General features: G+C 39.8%; 1 protein-coding gene and 1 long non-coding RNA gene across 2 annotated transcripts in view; one reads left to right on the forward strand and one right to left on the reverse strand.

Annotated features, from left to right (window-relative positions):
* pard3ba (par-3 family cell polarity regulator beta a) overlaps positions 1–16,370 on the forward strand; it is a 261,589-nt gene that overhangs the window by 207,344 nt on the left and 37,875 nt on the right.
* On the reverse strand, positions 14,368–14,859 carry LOC127531932 (uncharacterized). The gene is made up of 2 exons (XR_007939147.1): positions 14,744–14,859; positions 14,368–14,654 (listed from the first exon to the last, which is right to left on the reverse strand). It is a non-coding gene; the product is annotated as an uncharacterized LOC127531932 (long non-coding RNA).

Here is a 16,370-nt window from a genome sequence, read left to right on the forward strand (position 1 = left end):
GAAATTCGCTGGATTTGGTTGATTTTTTCTGAATGTTCTTAAAGAAACATTTTTTTTTTCCACCAAAAAATTTCGACGACATCAGAAGTTTCACTGTGAAAGTCTATATTTTTAAGATGCGTTGTCCTAAAACAAGCCCCTCCATCTTGCTGAAATGCCACTTGTTAAGTGAATTCATCTTAAATCAAGTGGGATGAGACATTTTGACTAAAAAGGAGGCAAACAGACTCGGTAAGATTTTGAGTTTTTGCAGTGCATTTGATTGCTGTGTATGTTGAGGGTCTGCTTTTTGATTCCGCAGGTTGTTACGACACGCTATTTTCTCTTTCCGTGCAGCATGGGAAAAGCGTGTTTGATCAGCCTTTTAGTCGCCACCTCCACCGCTCCACGCTGCTCTTTTATGCTCAGCCCTTTCTTCAGCCTTGAATGGTTAAAAAGGTTTCCTGAGCTCTCCACGGAAGGCCAGGAGCTCCATTCTTTATCTCTGAGTGGCGTGTGTGTGTGTGTGTGTGTTGGAAAGAGAAGATGAGTGTGTGTGTGTGTGGAGGATCCTGAGTAACACACTAACCTAAACTGACATAAACAAAAGCCGTGGTCACCGTGTCTATTCACGTCTGTTTATTCTTCCAGCGGTCGTCTATCTGCGTGATCTAGAGCTGGAGTTCTTTGTGAGCACGTGTGTGCGGTGAGCCACATTTAAGTGTGTGTCACTGGCTTTTAGATTGTGTGTGTGTTGAAGGTACATGCAGCTAAGTGTGGTCTTCAGAAAGGACTTCATGCCTCTTCCTCATTTCTTCTTCTCTCTGTGTCCCTGTCTGTCTATCTGTCTCTAATTTGACCCTTCCTCCTTGTTCGCTGTCTGTGGATAGGTCACACTTGTAATTATGCCAGTCACACCGCCCCACTCCCTCTGTCTGTTCCCTCTGTATGCTAATGATAGGCTCTCTGTAACGTCTTGATGGCCAATTAAGCCACTCAAGTACAAGAGAAGTTTCTTTTTATGGACTTCTTTGTTCTGTGAAATGAGTAACTTTCACATGAGAGCGATCTGGATATTTCAGAATATCGTTCAAGATCTGACTTAAGTAGTCGTATGACGTGTTTTAAAGGGTTACTCTTTTAATTGTGGTTCAAAACCCACTTGATATTTGGAGATTTGAAGGAGATAGATTAAAAAAAAAAGGATCGTACGGATTCCAAAAAATGCCAGGATCGATTGCACAGGATAAAAGATGTCTGAGTGAAAGATTCCTTAAACCTTTGAACCTCCAAAATGGAATTAAGAGGCGTGTTTTATTTAAAAATTAGCCAAAAGAATCGAATTTTCAACTTTCTGATGGTCCGTGAATGCTGCGTTTCCTTAAAATGTTCACTTTTAGTTTCTGTTTCCTCCTCATCTTGGTCTTAAAACTTCAGAAATACTTTACAATCAGTCAAACTGTTGCAGAAAAGGCCTTAACAAGCCAAGCAGGGAAACTTTCTTGTGCTACCTCTGACTCTGTCCATCTGCATCCACAACGTGACCAAGTTTGTGGCGACAAATGAAGGAAATGAACAGTTCCAGACGTCTTGATTTCGTTTTCACTCCAGCTTCCTCCCACATTGTTGTTTTCTGGTTGCTGTTATTGGCAGCTCAGATTTACTTTTAGTTTGGACTTACTTTTATTGATTTCTTCAGAAGGAATCGTCTTCTCCGACCAGTTTGGTTTTATTGTCCTCATTTCTTTTAACCAACTTTGTGAGACGCTGTCACCTTGGAAACTGTTCAACTTTACCGATTTGATGTTATTTAAAAATTAATCGATAAAAGAAAAGGCTGATAAAAGTTTAAATATAAAGAAAAATAAATAGAATAATTTAAAAAATAAAAAGAAATGTGCTTGTAAATTAAAAAAAGATCAATAATGTGGCAATATAAAGCAATATTAATCAAAACATTAATCCATAAAGAAAAGTCTAATAAAAGTAGAAATGTTAAAACAAATAAATAAAATATTTTTTAGAAAGGAGAAGAAATGTGTTAATAAAAAATAGAAAAATAAATAATGTGGCAATATAAAGCAGCATTAATCAAAAATGAATCCATAAAAACGGCTGATAAAAGTAGAAATATAAAGACAATACATAAGAAATGAGCTTTTCCTTTGCTTTTAAAGTGACGTTTATATTCACACTTTGTTTATTTTTTATTTTATTTATCAGCACATTTCTAATTTTTCTAATTATTTTATTCATTTGTCTTTATATTTCTAATTTTATTAGCCTTTTCTTTTGTGGATATATTTCTTTAAATAGCAACATTTTTTTATTTTATCTATTTGTCTGTATATTTCCACTTTTATTTGCTTATTCTTTTACAGATTTATTTTGTAATTTGGCCCTCTCACTGCTTCATAGAATCGTCCTATTGAATGCTATGCATTTGTCTGATGCTCCTGCTGATGGGCCTAAACCTCTGACTGTGTAATGTGAATATCAGGAGAACATTTATTGTCTGGAGACGTGCAAGAAAAGTGGCATGCCCTCTCTTGTTGTCCCTTTTGGATCGGATCTGTTCTGTCATTTCCTGTGGGTCTGCTTTGAGTTGCATAAGAAAGGCATTCCTCAGAGGAGCAGAAGTGGTGGGTGCATGGCTTTCCCCTTGCATTTACCACTGATTGTTGCAGTTATTTCCTTCATGACTTTTTGACTTGGCCTATTTGCTTTGCCCCCTAGTGGTCATCATCAGACATCCACTAACATCTGCATCTCGACCACACGTTCACCTCCAGGAAGCCTCACATCAAGCACGCTTGTGTGTCTTTGATTGCACATGTAAGACGTGTTTATTATAACGTAAATGCACTTGATGTGCGTTATTTCTGACCCTGTGTAGCCCAAATGAATGACGCCGCCGCAGTGAGGCGGAATCCCCAGTGGGGCAAAAGCAGAGGAGATAACACACACACAGAGACACGAACTCATGCATCTTACCTTCAACTCATTACCCTGTGAAGTCGTAAACAACAGTGGCAGCACATGTGACACCTTAATGAACACAGAAGTCGGAGGAAAACCACACACCCGACGACACACTCGCAGTCATTACCAAACACACACACACACACACACACAGAGGAGCGCTCGCACAAGTCCAGATACGACTTGTCATCGCAGCTGTTTTTTGCACTTCTCTCTAATGTTGTGCGCGCGGACATCCATCACCTTGATGATATTTTAATGTCACATCCTCGGGCTGTCTCAATCTCTCCCCCCCTCGCTCACTTTTTCTCTCCCTCCCACACGTCGGCCATCACTTCATAAATAAACCCCCACATCATTAAGTAAACACGCACCGGCCTGTCACCGTGATAGATGGCCTACACACACACACTCGGGCTGTGGTGATCTGTGCGGGGTGCTTCGTGCCCGCAGGCGAAAGCCCCCCCCCCCCCCCCCCAACGGTTTTTTGCGCCCACGGCCCTAATGACTGCACACTTATTCATCTGTGAACTTCTGCTCGTTTTAAAGCCGGCTTTTTGGAGAAAACACCACGAGAAATGAAGTCAGAAAGTCACCATCAGCTGGACAAAATGGTCCTCTCAAAGCAAGAACACAAGATCTTATTTCAAGGAAGTTTTACCTTGAAATAAGTGAAAAATCCCAAAATAGGACAAGTGAAAATGGCTTGGTGATCTTAAAATTAGCTGGAAAACTTATTTGAAGCTCTATTTTACCAGGATTGTGAAGCTAAAATGAGCCAGACATGCAAAAAAATAGTAGTTTTACACTCAAAAAGAGATTTTGCTCACATCCTAATTTGAGATGTATTAACAATCCTGTTGTCCTCATTTATGGGCCCCAAAAAATATTGTTTCCTTGTCTGAAAAAATCCAAAAATTCTGCAAAAAAACTTCCCCAAATTTCTCAAAATTTGCAAAACCTTCAGGAAGAAAATTCCAATAATTCCTTGAAAGTTTCCCTTAAAAGTTTTTTTAAAAAAACAAGTTTGGCAAGAAAATTCTCGTAAATATTTTCAAAAAATGAGGAAAATCTTCGCAAAAAAATCCTAAAAATATCTAGTCATTCCATATATATCAGTAAAATTTGTAGTATTTTCTTTAAGAGCATTCACAATTTTTTTGTGAATGTTCTGAAGAACCATTTTTAACATTTCTTTTTTTTTTTTTCACCAAAAAAATGTTCAAAGATTTTCCAGAAACACTAAAAACGTGGACATGGAAGTTTTTTCCACATTTTCAAACTTTAAAACGGGTTAATTTGACCCGCAGAACAACACGAGGGTTAAACTTATTTTGTGTTTTGTTGTAAAATTCAACTCAAAACAAGATAATTTCAAGATTGTTTGACTTAACAAGATATTTAAGCTGCACTGTCTTCAAACAAGTCCCTCCATCTCGCTGAAATTAAGAGAATTGATCTTATATCGAGTGGGATGAGACATTTTGACTAAAAATAAGGCCGATAAACTTGGTAAAATGTAGAGTTTTTGCAGTGCAGCCTTCCTTCAGGACGTGTCCGCAGGCCCTTCGTGGTTCGATGTGTGGTTTGTTTACTGGCGAGATTCCCACTGTGCCTCAGCGACCGACTGCTTTCTCCTGACAAGTGCACGCTCTCACCACACACCTTCTGCTGCAAACAATTCCGGTTCACTCTGTCTCACTCACAGAAGACACACTCTCACACCGAGCGGCGGTGTAATGGATGTGCTGGCAGCCTCGTCCTGCTGTTGGAGGAGCTGCCACACAGGTGTGTCGCCCAGCAGAAAGCCGCTCATAAAGACATGAGGGGAACCCGAGGGACGGACACGGGGACCAGGGATGAGGGAGTGGCAGCAAAGAAGTGAGAAGGGGAAGAGAGATCTTTGTGTTTCTGAGAAAGAGAAGCTGAGAAATGACAAAGCGTCGGAGCCGAGTCAAAGCGAGGCTTAGAGAGGATCCTCAGGGGAAAGATGGGAAGGATGAGAAATGGCACATCTGATGGGGGGAGTTGGATTGGCATGAGGAGGAGACAGATGGGATGGAGGATCTGACAGGCACATGGAGGCATTGACGTGAAATACTAAAGGAATGGAGCATGGTTTTGTGTGGTAAAATGTGGTTTTGCTGGTCTCAAGCAAGCGTCTGCCCTGCTGGAGTGTCTTGGTGTGTGGAGTTAAATATCTACACTGGAAAAAATGCCCCTCTCAAAACAAGAAAAAAAACTCATTTCAAGGAACTTTTACTTTGAAATAAGTGGAAAAAATCTGCCAATAGAAGAAGTGAAAAATGGCTTGGTAAGATTTCTTGAAAAAAACATATAATGTTTAGAATATTGAGATCTTAAAATTAGCTCGGTATTTTAAGCTGTATTTTACCAGGATTGTCGAGCTTAGATGTCTTAACCCTCTTCTTGTCCTCATTTACGGCACCAAAAAAATATTGTTTCCTTGTCTGAAAAAATCCAAAAATTCAGCAAAAAAAAAATCCCTAAATTTATTTTAAAAAATTGCAAAATCTTCAGGAAGAAAATTCCTTAAAAATTTTCTTAAAATATTATTTTTTAAAAAAGGAAAAAAAACTAATTTGGCAAGAAATAAATATTTAAAAATATATAAAAATTATAAATATTTTCAAAAATAAATAAAAATCTTCCAAAAAATCCTAAAAATATCTAAAGTGATTACATATTTTATCAGGAAAGCTTCTAATATTTTCTTTAAGAACATGTTCTGCATGTTCTTGAAGAGACATTTTTTTTACCATTTCTTTTTTCCATAAAAAATGTTCAAAAATTTCCCCAAAAAATGGAAAATGTGGGAGCTTTCACTGTTAAAATATATATATATATTTTACCACATTTTAAAACTGTAAAACGGGTCAATTTGACCCACAGGACGAAAGGAGGGTCAAAGCAAGATAATTCCAAAGTTGTTTGATTTAACAAGATATCTAAGATGAGTTGTCTTAAATCAAGTCCCTCCATCTTGCTGAAATGTCACCTGTTAGGAGAATTTACCTTAAATCAAGTGGGATGAGACATTTTCACTAAAAATAAAACAAATATACTTGGTAAGATTTTGAGTTTTTGCAGTGTACGTTTAGATTGCCCCTTAGGGATGCATTAAGACTTCAAGTTCCTCTGAAACAATGTATTTTCTGCTGCAGTACTTATAGCGCTTTTCCATTCGCACCTACTCGGCTCGACTATTTTTCTATTAGGACGTTTCTATTAGAAAATTGCTATTTTAATGTGTTTGGGTTTCTGTGCATTAACCACTTCAGATGCTGTTGTTATGCCGTCTGCATAGGCACAGAACGTACATTTTGGCTCGGAGCCAATCAAAACATTTCATCTGGGATAGAGGAGTAAACATCATCGTTCTGTCATTCGCTGATGGTGTCGTTGGCGAACAGCCAGTCGGCATCCCGAGAAAAAAAAAAAGCGCAAACACACACACAAAATTAGCATCAAATCTTAAACAATATGAGCTTTGTGGTGCCTCCTTCTTACTCACAAAGATGGGAATGTGTGTTGTTTGTGCACAAACTAACAAATAAGGAAGCACTTTGGGAAAAAAACGAGCTATAACATCAGTCAGTTCAGATGCTAAATGGCGTGGATCTTAATCTGCTAACAAATAGCTGTATTTTGCTGTCTTGTAAGCCACAGTTAGCAGGGCATTGTGTCTCTGCCTCCCTGCTGCTTCGGCTGACAAGCAAACACATACATCAGACTGCCCACTCAAAGAGCCAGAGGCTTTTCTTCCTTTCACTGAGAAAAACTATACATTTAGAAATCATTTGCACAGTGTTTGTCGCTGATTTCAGCTGAACTTGAACCCTCTGAACACCAAAATCCACCAGGAGGTTTGCAAAAAATACACTATTTATCTGAGACTTTATCGACACATTTCGTTTTTTTTTTTTAAATCCCAGAAATATACAGTTTGTACAAACCACAATCTGTAAAAAGCAAAAATTCTGTGCTCCTTGTCGCACCTGAAGAGCTGTGACCGACTCAGCTGCAACCAACAGTCGTTTGACAAAAAAATCTGGGATGTTTTAAACTGTGCTGAACTGTGCTGAATTGTTTGCTGTGTTTCCACAGAGCAGGCAGCAAAGTATGATTGGTAGAATACCCATAATAGGTGGAGACATCATTTTCTTTTCTATTATAACAGCTGTGGGCACCTGGAAAGATGTTGTAAGTGATGAATCCAGATTTTTTCACTTTTTGTAAATAGTCTAAAAATTACGCTAAGTAAGTTTATATTGCAATGAAAAATGGTCAGAAACTGCTTGGGGTTCAGATGGTTAAAGGTGCGATATGCTAGCCTAGCCGTGCTAGACCCAGGTCTGAAGACACAAGGGTTTAGGAACTCTCCACAGGGAGGGAGGTGGGCTAAAAGGTTGTCTTTCAAATCACTCTGCAGCAATTGGGTAGGTATACAACCAATCAGCGCAATGAATAGGCTGACGGAGTTCCTAGAGCGCCGGAAATCAGAGGATGCGGGAGTTCGATGAAGCCTTATTTATACAGTCAATGGGTGAAGCTCAAGTATATTGCAGACATGTTAACAGAAAGATTATTCAGAGTCAGTGCTAATGGAGCTCAACGACTGTTGTTGACCCTGACAGAGAATTAAATTCGTTGCCGTGGGTTGTCTAGCGCGGCTAGGCTAGTTGTTTCAGGTTGTTTCTGTCAGAATTGTCGCGCCTCTGTCGTCACTTAGTTACGCCCGCCTTCTGACTCTACACTTCATGGTGATTCGTCGGCCAGTTTTAGGAGCATCCAACCTCGAGGCTTACCGAGGGTAACTAGACCCACCCTGGCAGAGAATTAAATTCGTTTCCGTGGGTTGTCTAGTGCGGCTAGGCTAGCAATATGCTACATTTTGAACATAAATAGAGCAGCAGACAACTACCTGTTAGTGCATGTGATTCCCTCCCACTGAAATTGTTGACCTTTCCCACATTAAGAACCAGACTGAGCTTCTGTTTCTGCATCTATTCTGCTGCAGTCAATTCGGAATAATCCCGAGCCAAGCAAAGGAAAGACGGGTCAAGTGAAGCTACAATAAAAGATTTGACAGCAGCTGCCGTTCAGTTTACTTCAGATTTGTGTGTGCTAATGATTAGGGATGGATTACATTTTGCCTTATCTCGTCAACAAAGCCTTTGCGGTTTTAAATTAAGTGTGTCTTGGTTTTAGACTTTTACTTAACAAAATAGAGAAGGGGGGAAAATGAAATAACTCAATTGTGGAGGAGGTCTCTTTTCTCTGCGCAACAAGGGACTTGTTATATTCAGCTGAGGTTTAATTGTATTTGTCAAGCTTTGTGTCTCTGTTTCCATCCCTCCAGTCCGTGCTGGCCAATTAATTAGAAAGTTTTTCAAATAAAAAAGTTACAAATGTAAATTTGTAAAGATGATGAATAGCAGAGTGAGCGAGCGGGTGGGAGGCCAAGACGAGTTTGTGCATATGGAAGAAGGTGAGCGAGAGCAGCTGGTCCAGGGGAGTTTCTCTGAAGGAGGCTGCACTAATGTTAGTTTAATGTTAGTGTTAATCAGGTTAGCATATGCCCCACATGTGTGTGTGTGTGTGTGTGTGTGTGTGTGTGTGTGTGTGTGTGTGTGTGTGTGTGTGTGTGTGTGTGTGTGTGTGTGTGTGTGTGTGTGTGTGTGTGTGTGTGTGTGTGTGTGTGTGTGTGTGTGTGTGTGTGTGTGTCAGTTTGACGTTGTGACGCTGCACCTGCACTGTTTTAAATGAGGGATAAGGGAAGAATAAGAGGCTCCCACACAACACACTGGAAAAAATGCCCCTCTCAAAACAAGAAAAAAAATATTTCAAAGAACGTTTACCTTGAAATAAGTGAAAAATCTGCCAATAGAACAAGTGAAAAATGGCTTGGTAAGATTTCTTGAAATAAGATATGATATTTAGAATCTTGAGATCTTAAAATTAGGTGGAAAACTTATTTTAGCTCTGTTTTACCAGGATTATCAAGCTTAGGTGTCTTAACCCTCCTGTTGTCTTCATTTACGGCACCAAAAAATAACGTTCCCTTGTCTGAAAAAAATCCAAAAATTCTGCAAAAAATTCCCCAAATTTCCAAAAATTTGCAAAATCTTCAAGAAGAAAATTCCCTAAAAGCTTCCCTTTAAAGTTTTATTTTAAAAAATCCCCAAATTTGGCAAGAAATAAAAAAAAATCTAAAAATTGTAAATATTTTCAAAAAACAAAAATCCTCCAAAAAAATTCTCAAAATATCTAAAGTAATTCCACATATCAGTAAAACTTCTAATAATTTAAGAACATTCACAGAATTTTTTCATGTGAATGTTCTTAAAGAAACTTTTTTTAACATTTCTTTTTTCCCTCCACCAAAAAATGTTCAAAAATTTCCCAAAAAAGTCAAAAATGTGGAAGTTTTCACTGTGAACATAAATATATTTTCCACATTTTCAAACTTTAAAACAGGCCAATTTGACCTGCAGGACGATACAAGGGTTAAAACAAGATAATTTCAAGATTGTTTGACTTATCAAGATATTTAGGATGCATTGTCTTAAATCAAGTCCCTCCGTCTGCTGAAATGTCTCTTGTTAAGTGAATTTATCTTAAATCAAGTGGGATGAGACATTTTGACTAAAAATAAGACAAATAGACTTGGTAAGATTTTGAGTTGTGTGAAGTGCATCGCTCAACATCTTTCTTGCTCTGTCTGTCACGCGCACAAATAAACACAATAGTTTTGGGACGTGATTTTAAAAAATTGTCTCCATAATTAGAGGCTTTGGAATTAATTAATCATGATTAATCATATTATGTCAAACAGCAATATTTGACACAATAAGCAAAGTTGTTCAATTCAGATCAATTTTGGTTGACAGATGAATCAAAGAATCGACATATATGTGATTATAATTTATAATTTAAAAAAATTGAAATGAGACACAGAAAACAGTGATTTTGATGATTTAAAGCCTGGATTTAGTTCGGGTTTCCCACTGTTTGTCACATAACACGAGCATAAGTAGTAAAAGGACCTTCAAATGTTGAAAATATATATATTTTAATAAACTAAAAGTTTATAATTGAGTTGTTAAAAGACAGGCAAACTAATGCCAATCACATCCTTGGTGGAGTAATAATGTTTGTTTCATTTATATTTATCTGCATTTTTCATCTGTCTGCTACATTCACAGATTACTGTAAACAAGGTGCTTTTATATTCAACATTGTAAGACTTTTTGTAAACTCAAGCACTTTCAATGTCTTGAAAAGTGGTCTATTATGGGATGGCTACATTATTTGCCAGTACCAGGCCTGTCGTAGCTAACGTTAGCTCTGGTGCTAACAGCAACATGTTTTGAGGTGATACGGTCGGCTTTAACAGAGCTCGATTTAGACGGTCACCGCGAGCGCCAGGAATCATGGGAGGTTGATGACATCATACAAAGTGGCTGCCTCCATGAAGAAAACATAATAGGCGGTTCAGCTCGATCGAGCGCTCGATTTAGACGGTCGCCAGGTCGCCATTTGCGATGTTTTTAGTCGCAAATGGTGACCTAGCGATCGTCTAAATCGAGCGCTGCTTTAAGTGCTGCGATGATCACCAAACTCTTTGTTGCACAATTTGCACACAACTACGCTTTTCTCCAAGCTTCTATCAGGAAGATTTTTAAAAGGAAACTTTCCGCCCAACAAGCTCAGTGCGGTCTCGTCTTCCTTCACTGTTCACCAAACTTTCTTGTGTGCTGACATCGCTCAGTCTGCCACCTGCTGGTCTGGAGTGTTCAACAGAGTTACTCGTGTGCCACAAACTAAGGAACTGAGAACGGTGCGATTAATGGCGTGTTTTTTCTGTAATTAATTCATCGAAATTAACGCATTAAAGTCCCAGCCCGAGTACAAACGCACTAAACATGCACAGTCATCCACACGGCATGCTGTGTAATAGAATACAACACGCACATATATCTGAACACCCGCTCACACACATTTTATAACAGACTTTTAAGAGGTAACACACCACAAACACATTAAGACACACCATCCACAGGCAGCATGCACACACATGCGTAGACGCACCCGTGCAGCATCAAAGGTCTGCAAACCTCAGCTTTGGCCAAAATGAAGCTGTTTTCAGAGTTCATTTCACTGTGGGAAGCTTCTCACACACACACACACACACACACACACACACACACACAAACTTTTAAGGAAAATCCTGTAATTCAGTAATTACAAGAAATTCGGTCTCCCGATCCCAGTTTCCTCTCAGCCCCCTCTGAGATCACCCTCGCACCCCTGAACGCAGAGCACACACCCTACATTTTCTCATCACACACTCCCATGCCCACCTATCCCCGTGCAACAGTCGAGCTCAGCGCTGATTAAAGACTGCCTGACTCTGTGGACCAGCCGGAGCGCTATTCTGGCCTATAAAATTACACAGGCCCCACCGCAAGTTAGTGTTTGGATCGTGCACCCCAGAATAACCCTGAACAAGCTACTGTGAGCAGAAAACAGGCCGTACAGGAGGAAAATGACAGAGGAGAAATCAGGCAGGAGGCAGGCCTTACAGGAGACTGTTCTCTGTTAATGTCAGGGTTGAGGTGATAATTATAAAGCGAAAGTCATGCTGCAGAGATTGCCCCTACTTAGGAGCCATTTGGTCGAGTATTTAGCCTTGCATGATCATTTCATTCCGTTCCAGCGAGGTGAGATAATTCCACGTTTTGCAATGCAAATGTAATTGCTTCTTGCACTAATACCTTGAAACGTTGCAGAACTTATTATGAGGAAATGGTGGTTTATGGATGTTCTGAAAATAAATTGATTTGCTATTGACACAAGTGAAATTACCTCGCGGCGTTTGTGTGTCGATCCAAAACCTTAATTCCTAACCGCTGTACGCCAGAATTAATTCCAAAAAAACTGCTCACAAAATAGCCCACAGGGACAGCAGCGTGGGAACGAGGTCCAATGAGTTTTGCTTTTTTATGTCACATTTGAGGCTGATTTAGCGGGGGGCCACTAATGAATCTCTTAATGAGTCTGACAGTGTATTTACTTCTGTTCACTGCATGGAGCGAAAAATTTGCTGTCAGGAGCTGTGGCAGCGACCTCACCTTACATCACACGCTCGTCTTTTTACCCGACAAAGCTTCAAACGCTAATAAGTTTGTCTGAACACACTCCTCCCTCCCTGCTCTTGATGGCTCATTTTGGTGGCGAGCAGCAAGATCGCCTTCTCTCCTTTTGGGTTCCTATTTTACATGACTTTGACTTTTAACATCATTACCTCTGTAGGTGGCGTGTGTTTTCTCTTTATTGGAGTCCTTGTCAGAGCAGCTTCCCTTGGACTAGGTTTATATTTATCAGCTGATCTTGTTTAGTTACTTGGTCGTACAATGAGAGAAATTGATTTAACTTAACACTTAGCTCCGATCAGTTCGGTCTCGCCAACCTCTGTGGAAGAGTTTTGCTGACTCATGGTCCAACATTAGTAGTTTCAAAAGATTCAGCAGCAGTCTGAAGGCACGATTCGCACTTTAAAAAGACAAAGAGAGGATCTAGACTTTCTTGTTCAGCAATATCTATCAACATGACATAGCTTGAGGGACATTTAAATAATATACACTACCTTCAAAAGTTTGGGTTCACTGGGGAATGTCCTTATTGTTGAAAGAAAAGATTTTTTTTTCAATAAAGATAACATTAAATGAATGAGAAATCCAGTCTAGGTGTTGCTAATGTGGTAAATGACTATTCTAGCTGGAAATGTTTAATGGAATATCTGCATAGGGGTACAGAGGAACATTTCCAGCAACCATCACTCCTGTGTTCTAATGCTGCATTGTGTTAGCTAATTGGCTAATTGATAATTAGAAAACCCTTGTGCAGTTATGTTAGCGCATGAATAAAATTGGGACTTTTCATGGAAAGCATGAAATTGTCTGTATGACCCCAAACTTTTGAATCATCCTTATATTAATCATAGACTGTATATATAGTGGACGTAGCATCTGGCTCCAGAATTGAAGCCCACCCGGAAGTGTCAAAAACTTGCAATATCACGCCGTCCGCTAGGGTTGGCTCCAAAAAGCTTTTGCTCCATAGACCCCAATTCATCACCGGAAAAAATAAAATTTGATAGACTGATTTTCTACAGCTCAGGATTTTTTTCCCGTTAGTTTTCATGGTCAAAATGAGAGATCAGGTGGCCGATCTTAAAATGAATCAATACTGAATTTTAAATAAATCGTTAAAGTTGGCGGAGCCAGGGGGCGTGGCTATACTTGATAGACAGCAACAGAAGCCTCTGCTGTAAAATGTGGGCGGGATAAGAGAGTCCTCAGCCAATCCTGCCCCTAGTTCCAGCCTGTTTGATGCTTTTTACGTCACTGGCTCCAAAAAATCCAAAACGGCGACCAGGAAGTAGCAAAATCTGGGCTTCATTTTCTCGGCGTTGAAACCAACGGGTGACGTCACGGTTAGTTTACACCTGATATTAATATATATAATGCTAGAATTGTGCACTGTCCACATAAATAGACAGCATGTACTTTGATTCTTTGTGACTCTTGTCCAACAGTAGGATACAGGTGTAGTTGGAAGTGGTTTTGGCTCAAGCGAGATTCCACCATTGAGGTCAAAAAGTTGGCAAAACAAAGGACATGATCAATGCTCTGTGCACAAAGAGATGAATCATTGTAGCAGGGGGTGCTCATACCCTGTTGGCACATTAGCAACCAAACACAAACTCACCACAGTCATTGTAAAAAAAAAAAAAGAAATACCTCTGTGAATCAAAGTAAGATATGTGGCAGTTTTTTTTCATGGATATAATCTCTTCCTGGCTTTAAATATCACATATAATTACACTGTGCTTCCCTAGAATGTACAGATCTATGTAGAGTCTGCCTTTCTTTCCACCCACCTGTCCCTACTCATGGCAGCTCGAGCACAGCAGCTCCCTACCACTCACTGTAAAACTACTCTATGCTACACAATGATGGAAATGCTCAGCCGTGAGGTTGACTGCTTGTTTTTATTCTTCAGGCATATTGGCGCTATCATATGGAGGTAAAAGACTGAATTTCCACTTGAACAACTCCAAGTTTGCTCCAAAAAAAAGCAAAAAAACCTCTTACACCCCCTGTCAAAAGTTTTAGGACACTTTCTCATTCAAATAAATGAGAACCTGTCCTAAAACTTTTGACAGGGGGTGTACGTCTCCTATTAATATGAATATTTTACCTAGAATTTCCTGTTTATTACAGCATGTAGCAGAGGCTATCGTCAAGAATTTAGCAGCAACAAGTATTACAACATTCACTGAAGTTTTTCCAAGCAGTGACACACCGTGTTCTCAGCTATTGTCAACATGCTCTTTTATTGCTTTAAACACTACTTTTGAATTTAAAACAGGCTTCTAGTAAGCAGACATTGCGTGTTTCAGCATAATTCTTCAGAGAAAATGTAAATTAAATTATTCCCGGATCACTTCCCGGCAGCTGACCACCTACATCGTTTCACATCTCCTGCTCTTTGCCGTCGGCTTTCATCATTGTTTGATTGCTGCACACAGGAGCACTTCCTCTTCCGCTGCCTCCAAAGCACGCCGACTCCGACTCAGGCAGACTGAACTCTTGCTCGCACTCCTGGGAGGCAAAGACAAGAGTGAACATCTCTTTCCAGCGTTATGTTTCCACCCGCTGCTATCAAGAGTTTTCACAGCCACATATAGCACCTTTCTCCCTCTTTTCCCTTTGCAAAGTCACAATGAGCGATTCCGTCCACGGACTCCTCCTCTCTGTCCTTGTCTCTCCAGCTCATCCCCAAGGCTCTGCATTCCTCTCCGTCTCGCTTCTCTTTTGTTTTAAGTCACTTCATTCCGATGCTGCACAGCAAGCGGGTGATTTTTTTTTTCTCCCTACCTCCACTCCCTCCTCTCCATCTGGGCCAACAAAGGCCTACAGGGACTTATTTGGTGTCTGTCTTTATCCCCACAGCTTGTCTCTGGCCTACGGGCAAACTGCAGAGTGTGATCTGTCTGCAAGTTGATAGAAATCTCCCATTCTGCTCCTTACTTGTGGCTGCTCTCACTTCAAAGCGCTCTACCACGCTATGTTTGGATTTAAACGGAGGAGTCTGAGCAGGGTCGGCTTCGTGTTTGTGTCACGCGTCCACCATTGTTCCTAAAGAGGAAAACTCATTCGCGCTTCTTCTCAAAGTTGTCAAATTGCACAAAGGTGTTAGGTTGTAGCAGCACCTGCAATTTCAGGGGAACATTGTCAAGTTGTGTACAGTTTTACCACATAATATCGTGTTGTCAGATTGTGTGTTTGGCACCGGAACAACCCTGGAAACCCCACTTTACCTTCCATCAGAGAGCTATTCTTCTTCAATGCAAGCGTTTTATTTGCATTCAAATAGCCTGTTCAAACACTTATTACAATCTTGGGTTTCTTTACATTTTAAAGCATCAGTGGAAAATACGATTGACCTTGTCCCAGTGGAAATGACACAGCGTTTTTACAGACGGCATTGGAAATAAAATAAAAAAGCACAGACTTCATCTTTGAAGATTCGTGGTGTCTTCAAAGTTGGCTTCTAAATGGAGCGGCTGGAGCATTAAAGAGGTGCCCTCATCATACAGAGAAGGGAAGACTTCCTCCATTGTCTCTACTTCAAAGGATAAACTCTGCCAGCAGCAGGCTTCCAGGCAAAGGGACCTCATGGGCCAGTTTAACTCACCACAAACAAAATCCTTCTTTCCTCAAATGTATTTGGGTGATGGCAGAAATCTGACAAAACAATATCCTAAAAACAGGGAAAATGCAACCAAGAATGATGCAACTAGACGCTGGTTGGAGCGTATGTGTTTTTCAATGTGGGTGAGCTGACCCTTTAAAGCAGGGGTGTCAAACATGAGGCCCACCAGAGGGTCCAATCCGGCCCTGAAGGTGTAAAAATTACAGAGAAGACGCTAACTTCAGATTATAAACTAGTAAATCTATGACTTTAACATAACTTCTAGACCATGACAATTGTTTTGATCATAAACTGAAATATTCGATTGCTCATTGTTCATTTCTCATTTTATTTCTCATTTTTGTCATTTTCTGTTTCCTTTTTGTCCTCCTTGTGTTTTTTTGTCGTTTTTGTTCCTTTTTTTGGTCAATTTTTGTCTCGTTTGTGTCCAATTATTTGTCACTTTGTAACGTCTTTGTCCAATCTTTTGTCTCTTTTTGCTTTGTTTGATATGGTTTGTCTCATATTTTGTCTTGTTTTTGCTTCTTTTTTTGCCTGACTTATGTCATTTGTTTTGTTTTTGTTTTTTTGTTTTTTGTTTCCTTTTTGTTTCACTTGTGTGT

This window comes from Acanthochromis polyacanthus, chromosome 22 (genome assembly GCF_021347895.1).
Source record: "Acanthochromis polyacanthus isolate Apoly-LR-REF ecotype Palm Island chromosome 22, KAUST_Apoly_ChrSc, whole genome shotgun sequence".
Lineage (NCBI taxonomy): Eukaryota > Metazoa > Chordata > Actinopteri > Pomacentridae > Acanthochromis > Acanthochromis polyacanthus.